The following is an 8748-nucleotide window of genomic DNA, read 5'->3' as shown; positions in this document are numbered from 1 at the left end:
AGTTCAAGAACAGCCTGACCAACATGGTGAAATAACGTCTCTTCTAAAAATACAAAAATTAGCTGGGAGTGGTGGCACACACCTGTAATCCCAGCTCCTCAAGAGGCTGAGGCAGAAGAATCACTTGAATCCCGGAGGTGGAGGCTGCAATGAGCCGAGATCGTGCCACTGCACTCCAGCCTGGGTGACAGAGCAAGACTAGCTCAAAAAAAAAAACAAAACAAAAAAAAACAAAAAAAAAACGGCTGGGCAGGGTGGCTCATGCCTGTAATCCCAGCACTTTGGGAGGCCAAGTTGGGCAGATCACGAGGTCAGGAGATCAAGACCATCCTGGCTAACACGGTGAAACCCCGTCTTTACTAAAAAATACCAAAAATTATTTGGGCGTGGTAGTAGGCAGGCGCCTGTAGTCCCAGCCACTCCTTAGGCTGAGGCAGGAGAATAGCGTGAACCCCGGAGGCGGAGCTTGCAGTAAGCCCAGATCGCGCCACTGCACTCCAGCCTGGGGGACAGAGCGAGACTCCGTCTCAAAAAAAATTCCTGAATCATCTCTTTGAGATCTTGAGTATTACAATTTTATTGTGATTTTCAGTCATCATTGGTTTGTCTCACCCAGATTGGTGGGGACCAGTTTGCTCCAGGTTTGCTGCAGCTATAGAATCCCGTGACTCCTGACAAAATGGTGGTCACAGATGAGATTTCTTCCCACATCAGGTTCCCAGATCTCTGCCTACAAAGTGTGGTCAAAGCAAGAGTAGTAGGAGTTTGTCTTTTTCCCTTTCTAAATTTGAACTAGCAGGAAAAAAACGTGTATGAACTAGTTCTTGTTCACACACATATATCAACGTGGTTTTTTTTTTTTTTTTTTTTTTTTTTTTTTTGGCGGGGGTATGAGTACTCTTGTTTTCTGACCCCTTCCCTCCCAGAGATGGTCATTTTTTTTCCTCTCCCTCTGAGGAGAATCAGAGGGTAAGAACACAGGCATAAGGCTTATATAAGCTTATTATTTGAGCTGGCCTCACAGCCAGGTAAGTTCACAGTTCTCACTAGAGTGATGTCTGTTTAGACAAACTTTGCTGTAGGTCTCTGAGACCACAAAAAAGTATGAGGTTCTCCTTTTATCTTGTTTTATGTCCTGAGAATCTGGCTATTTGACCAGTGAGAACACTGTCTTTGGTCTCTGCCAGCTGGCAGGCAAGTGTGCCGTCTTGCGTCGGACAGCCCGTTGAATAGGCTGGAAGTTGCAGACACAAAGTCACAACCAGCAGTATCTGTTTAATCGTGACAGTGCTCAGGTGAGTTTATCTTAATGAGAGGTCCCAATCCATAAGGGCCTTTGTTGTCTCAACCTTCAATTGCTTGGTAAGCACTGAGAAAGTTCAGTCCCAGTAGCGCCTTATTGGTGTCACCAATGACACATAATGGTTCAGTGACTGGAGGCATCCCAATTTTCTGTGGGAGACGAGACACCGTTTTCACAAATACTATTCTTACCACCTCTGGCAATGAAGGTCTTTGCTTTCTTAGTTTATCTCTGACAGTGAACTTTTTAGATCACGGGGACTGCATTTTCGGTACCTACTTTAGGAACACTATTTCCATCATGGTATTCTAAACCTGAAGTCTTTTCATGAAAAGTCTTATGGCTTTGAGTTGCTTCTAGAATAAATAAATTGGTTAAATTTGAAAAAAGTTGTAGAGAGCTCTCACCCTAAACAACTGTCTTATTGGTACATATGGAAAAATCAAATTGAAAAGACACAAAGAACCATAACAGATTGCCTTAGAGACTTCCTTAGCAATATTAAAAAGGAGAAATCAGATTTAGAACAAAGTTAAAATTCTTTAAACCGACCATAAATTCCCCTTCTCTGCCCTCATTACTTCCCGATGTCCATGTTCCCGACCCTCTAAAAGCTCATTTGGATCTTTGGGTCTCTAATTTAAAACTCATCTTCTCCAAATTCAGCTCAATTTCCTCAGTAAATTCCTTCAGCTCAAGAGAGAAACATTTGTAAGAATGTATTTGAATTATGACTCTTGGTTTTGGAGTACCCATTTGTTACGCATTCTCTTTCTCCAAAGGAGAGCTGAGATCTTGGCTTGGCCTTCTGCCTGCCAGGGGTATGTAGGTTGGGAGCTCCCAAGAATATGGTCAGAAAGAAATGTTGTTTGCACCCCATTTGCACGTAGTATACCAGCTGTTGCCAGCTCACAGAGACATTGTCTAAGTCTTTCTCTTGTATGTGTTTGAGTGACTAACTCTTGGAAGAACTGTATCATTTTACTTTTGCTTTGAAGATGGGTGTGTCTGTGGTTCAGGACCCATAAAAGGCTTATTAGTTTTAGAATTGAGTCACCTGTTAGGTATACCTTTGTTTTAGAACTTTGGTTTATATTCAGAGTGTAACAATTTTTTAAGGCTTTCTCTCCTAAGCTAAAATGGAACTATATGCATAGAAAGAAAAAAAGTTTACGAAAACATTTCAAAGATGAACAGTTCTAAATATAGAATAAAGGAATCTTTTGATTTCCATCTTAGTGAGAAATCTTCTCCCTGATGTAAAGAAGCAAGTTGAAGATAATGCAGGATGGATGAGTCAAACCCTTGATATTATTTAGGTTGCAACCCAATTCTCTGAAGAATTAAAAACAATTGTCCTTGTTTTACAAATTGAGTCTTTACAAAAATAGAAATGTGCCTCTAGAAGAAATTCAAAACTCACCTATCCTTCTTACTAATTCCCAAACCTCATCTATGTATCTCAAGATGCTTCTAGATACTTTAGAAAATCAAGACATTGAAAATGGAACTGTCCTGCAATTAAGAAGGAAAAGTTTAAATAGTAATTACCCTAGACATCTGATAATAGGCAAATATGCTTCCAGAAACTTCTTGGTAAATGTGCATTATTCCTCTGTGCCCTTGAGATGTCTTACCCAAGAACCATTACTTTTGAAATGCAAATTTAAGAAGGATAATTCTCAGATAAAAACAAAGGAAAGAAAATAAAAAACGGAAGAAAGAAGGAAGGAAGAAGGAAGGAGGGAAGGAGAAGACTATTTGGAAACCAGCAAATGAAAACTATTAAAAGCTTTAACCAACTGAGCAGGTAACCTTACTTGGTTCCATATGCCATATTCGTTAAGTTTTGAATTACTATAGCTGACATGGGGCTAAAGTTTAGAGTGAAAGCTGAGATATCTGTTCTGTCTGTGTTCATGGATGGCTACATATATATATCTATATATCTATATATATGTTATGTAATATATTTTTCTACCTCCAAATGACCTCTACTTAATTGCCTTAAGGAAAAATAAGGGTTTAAAAATTATTCTGGCAGAAAAATAGATCTCAAATGTTTCTCAAATTCATGTTAACTTAGTAAACTTTGGTCAATAAGAATGTCATTGGCTTAATTAAAACAACATGTCTTTAGAGTTGTTAGCATTAAATATGATGTGGATACACAACTTTTATTTTCATTAGATGTTTAAAATCCTAAGATAACTGGTTTAACCTAAGAACAAATGCACAAGAAAAAGTGCAGTGTCCATTACTTTATGTATATAAAGCACAGCCAAAAAACAAAAGCCCAATTATTTAAACTTTTTACATTCCTGATTTTGTGATACTTGCCTAAATGCAGGTGCTATAAAAATAGTCAACAGGGAAATACTTGAGATGATGACTAGCTTTGTCTAATGTATCATTTAAATTTCATAAGTAATCTAAGCATAATTGCAAGGAACAAGTGAATGAAATAGATGTAAGTAGAATAAAAGTTTATAAACTTTTAGACAATCATGTTATAATATGTCTACTTAAAATGGCTTCCCAATCTCTTTGGTAACTATACCCTTAGGTGATGGATATTAATTGAATGTGTATATCATTTCCAAATAAAATAAAATACTGAAATATTAATTGCTGAACACAAGTTTCAGTTTATTTTGGCTTCTTAGAGTTTATAAAAAGAAAAAAAATAGTTGAGTCTCTTAGTAAATATGCTCTGTTTCATATTAAAAAATTGTTCTGAGGAAGCATGTGTTCCTAGAAATTATAAAATGTGTGTATTCAGACCATTTAAAATTTCTTGTTCCTAGGTTTTCACAGGAAAATGGGTTACTAAGACTTAAAATTCTAATACGTAAGTCAAACTCCTAGTAATGAGGAAAACAAGTGTATACAAAATGTACAAGGGAAGTAAGATGTTGTAAGGTATGAGGATGAGATTTTTTGCTGAGAAAAAAATTTCTGTCTAGGTAAGAGATTTTGAAAGGTTGTTTAAGAATGAATAAGGAAGAATGAATAAAAACTGAATAGATATAGAAAATTTGAAGGGGTGATAAAGGGAAAGAAATTTGAGTGGTCAAACTGACTAAAATGGAAAGAATTTATTGTAAGTTTTTAAAAAATAGCAATTAAGGCTACTTTTATTACTTTGATATTAAATCAAAGTAGAGATGTAAAACTAGAATTTGTCATCCCTATTAAAAGCAAGATATTCTTGGAATACTGATAAAATATAGCAAGTAAAATTTCTTTTCCTTTTGATTGTTCTTAAGGAGGGTGGGGAAAATTCTGTGTTTTGTCAAAATAACTTTGCGTTTCATGTTTTAATTATTATATCTTTGATGATTTAAGACAATCAAATATTCAATATTAAAAGAGCTAAGGTTTTTTTCTACAACTGTTAATTTTCTGTATTTGCCTTTGAAATCTTGTGTCATTTTAATTTCATTTTATCTAAAACTACGTTAATTTTCTGTATTTGCCTTTGAAATCTTGTGTCTCTTTGATTTTATTTCAAAGTGTTCTGTGATCCTATTTCAAATATTTTAAACCTTTTGATATTTTTGAGAAACTCCCAATAATTCACTTTAAAATTAAGTCTTTTTTGACCTTGAATTAGTTTGAGATTTTGTAAACAGGCTTCTGAGATTTGTCAAGATAATTTTTTTCTTTTCTTGTAAAAGAGACATGTTAGGCTAATTAGGTTTATTTGATATGTTAAATTATATGGGAGGCATTGTCAAATAAGAAACGATGTTTAACTGATATTATATCTAGAAAACACCATTCTCTCAGCCCTAAGGCTTAAGCTGGCAATCAACTTCAGCAAAGTCTCAGGATACAAAATCAATGTGCAAAAATCACAAGCATTCATTTACACCAACAACAGACAAGCAGAGAACCAAACCATGCATGACCTCCCATTCACAGTTGCTACAAAGAGAATAAAATACCCAGGAATACGGCTAACGAGGGAAGTAAAGGACTTCTTCAGAGAGAACTACAAACCACTGCTCAAGGAAATCAGAGAGGACACAAACAAATAGAAAAACATTCCATCCTCATGGATAGAAAGAATCAATACTGAGAAAATGGCCATATTGGCTAAAGTAATTTACAGATTCAATGCTACTCCCATTAAACTACCACTGACATTCTTCACAGAATTAGAAAAAACTATTTTAAAATTCATATGGAACCAAAAAGGAGCCTGTATAGCCAAGACAATCCTAAGCAAAAAGAACAAAGCTGGAGGCATCAGCTACCTGACTTCAAACTATACTACAAGGCTACAGTAACCAAAACAGCATAGTGCTGGTACAGAAGCAGATGCATAGACCAATGGAACAGGATAGAGAACTCAGAAATAGGAACACACATCTACAACCATCTGATCTTCAACAAACCAGACAAAAACAAGCAATGGTGAAAGGATTCCCTATTTGATACATGGAACTGGGAGAAGTGACTAGCCATGTGAAGAAAATTGAAACTGGACCCCCTTCCTCATACTGCATACAAAAATTAACTCAAGATGGATTAAAGACTTAGATGTAAAACCCAAAACTATAAAAACTCTAGAAGAAAATCTAGGAAATACCATTCAGCACATAGGCACAAACAAAGATTTCATGACAAAAACATCAAAAGCAATTGCAACAAAAGAAAAAATTGACAAATGGCATCTAATTAAACTAAAGAGCTTCTTCACAGCAAAAGAAACTGTCATCACAGAGAACAGAAAACCTACAGAATGGGAGAATATTTTTCCAATCTACCCATCTGACAAAGGTCTAATATCCAGAGTCTACAAGAAACTTAAATTTACAAAAGAAAAAACTAACAACCCCATTAAAAAGTGGGCAAAGGACATGAACAGACATTTCTCAAAAGAAGATATTTATGCCACCAACAAACATGAAAAAAAGCTTGACATGATGGATCATTAGAGAAATGCAAATCAAAACCACAATGAGATATCATCTCACACCAGTTAGAATAGTGATTATTGTTTTTTTTGAGACAGAGTCTTGCCCTGTTGCCAGGTTGGAGTGCAGTGGTGCAGTCTTGGCTCACTGCGACCCTCCACCTCCCAGGTTCAAGTGATTCTCCTGCCTCAGCCTCCCAAGTAGCCTGGACTACAGGCACACATCACCATGCTTGGCTAATTTTTGTATTTTTAGTAGAGATGGGGTTTCACCATGTTGGCCAGGATGGTCTCTTGACCTTGTGATCCACCTGCCTTGGCCTCCCAAAGTGCTGGGATTACAGGCATGAGCCACCGTGCCTGGCCGGTGATTATTAAAAAGTCAAGAAACAACAGATGCTGGAGAGTCTGTGGAAAAATGGGAATGCTTTTACACTGTTGCTGGGAATGTAAATTAGTTCAACCATTGTGGAAGACAGTGTGGCGATTCCTCAAAGACCTAGAACCAGAAATACCATTTGACCCATTAATCTCATTACTGGGTGTATATATACCCAAAGAAATACAAATAATTCTATTATAAAGATACATGCACATGTGTGTTCATTGTAGCATTATTCACAATAGCAAAGACATGGAATCAATGCCCATCAATGATAGACTAGATAAAGAAAATGTGGTACATATACACCATGGACTACTGTGCAGCCATGAAAAAGAATGAGGTTATGTCCTTTGGGACATGGATATAGCTGGAAGCCATTTTTCTCAGCAAACTAATGCAGGAACAGAAAACCAAACACATGTTCTCATTTATAACTGGGAGCTGAACAGTGAGAACCCATGGTCACAGGGAGGAGAACACCACACACTGGGGCCTGTCAGTGGGAGGGGGTAGGCGGAAGGAGAGCATCAGGAAACATAGGTAATGCATGCTGGGCTTAATAACTAGGTGATGGGCTTATAGGTACAGAAAACCACCCATGGCACACATTTACCTATGTAAGAAACCTACACATCCTGCACATGTACCCCAGAATTTAAAATAACAAAATAGAAAATTAAAACTGGAAAAGAATGATATTTAACCTTCTTTGAGTTATATGTATATACATTATTAATATGTGTTCCAGAAATTTTGTAAAATTCCTAGAAAACTGATAAGTCCTGGTAAATCAATCATAATCGCAGTTATTATTTTTAAATATTATGTTACAGAGATAACCAAATTTTATTGTCAATTACATTTTAATAAACTCATCAGATCTTTAACCATGTCTATTTTTAAGTCTTTTGTCATCCACAGACATTAAGTATCTAAAATCCAAAAGTGCTTTATCTTCAAGAAAATTCATGGAAATGACTGACAAGTACAGATTCCTGATAATTTTAAGATCATACCATTGGACTGGGTATGACTATCCAGTGCTCTAGTGAAGACATCGACAGGTTCATGAAGCTGTTAACCCCACATCAAGTAGAACAAGAATTACATGGGTCTCAATGGACAGACAAAGATAATTGTTTAATGACTTTTGTTTGAAACATTGCTCATTCTTTAAATGTTTATTTTTCCAGATTTAAGAAAACCCTCCTTTTTTTCTTTCAAGCTATCTATACCATATAGCAATTTGGTAAAGTACAATTTTGTGTATAAAAATGGAAACATTTACTTTTCCCCCAACTTGATCTCTCCAGAATTTGGACACTCTTCATGAATATTTTTTTCTTCCCCCAATGGCAATACAGGCATTGCATAAGCTTAAAAAAAAAAAAAAAAAACAACAACAAAACTTGTTCTTCTTGTAACAAAACACAATTGGAAACAGTGGTTATACTACCAAGGCTTTGACTGTGATGTCTTACTTTCTGATATGAACAAACCACTTTAAGGAAGTAGGGTTGACTTCATGGGGCCAATAAAGCCTATGGGAAATAAATGGTGTGGTACCTTGAATACATGGTTCACGTGGTTGCTTGAGAGATGGGAAAGGAATGTCACTTACTGGCAGGCCCAGGAACCTCAGGATACTTGAGGAACTACAAAGAGAGGAATTCACCCCTATCTATAGGTATTACAGGCACAATTTGATGGTGAGTCCTTGGTTTGGCTTTTTAGTTCTGAGAAGCTTTTAAAAGCCCAATCGGAAATTTCTTATTAAAAGTTCTAGCAAAGCAGACTTAAAAGAGCCTAGGAAGAGGCAGAACAAGGTGACTGAATAGAACCCTGCAGTGATCATACCCTTGCAGAAACACCAAATTAAACAACTATCCACACAAGAAAGCATCTTCATAGGAACTAAAAAATCAGGTGAACAATCATAGAACTTGGATTTAACATCATAGCAAGGAAAGAGGCGCTGAAGAGGGTAGGAAGGACAGTCTTTAATTGTTAACACCACTCTTTCCCCATCCCCCAGCAGTGCAGCACGGCATGGAGAGAGAATCTGTGCACTTGGGGGAGGGAGAGCAAAGTGGTTATGGGATTTTGCATTGGAACTCAATGCTACCTTGTCACAGT

The 8748-nt window shown here is 36.6% G+C and overlaps 1 long non-coding RNA gene across 1 annotated transcript in view; it reads right to left on the bottom strand.

The window, feature by feature from the left end:
* Positions 1–552: 552 nt before the first annotated feature.
* The window catches only part of LOC115832297, a 196340-nt gene continuing 188144 nt past the window's right edge, over positions 553–8748 (bottom strand). Inside the window, exon 5 of the long non-coding RNA XR_004027706.1 lies at positions 553–730. This is a non-coding gene — a long non-coding RNA (uncharacterized LOC115832297). The remainder of the gene's footprint in view (positions 731–8748) is intronic.

Source organism: Nomascus leucogenys, chromosome 3, assembly GCF_006542625.1.
Source record: "Nomascus leucogenys isolate Asia chromosome 3, Asia_NLE_v1, whole genome shotgun sequence".
NCBI classification, from domain to species: Eukaryota; Metazoa; Chordata; class Mammalia; order Primates; family Hylobatidae; genus Nomascus; species Nomascus leucogenys.
This window is presented reverse-complemented; position numbering and strand designations above follow the sequence as displayed.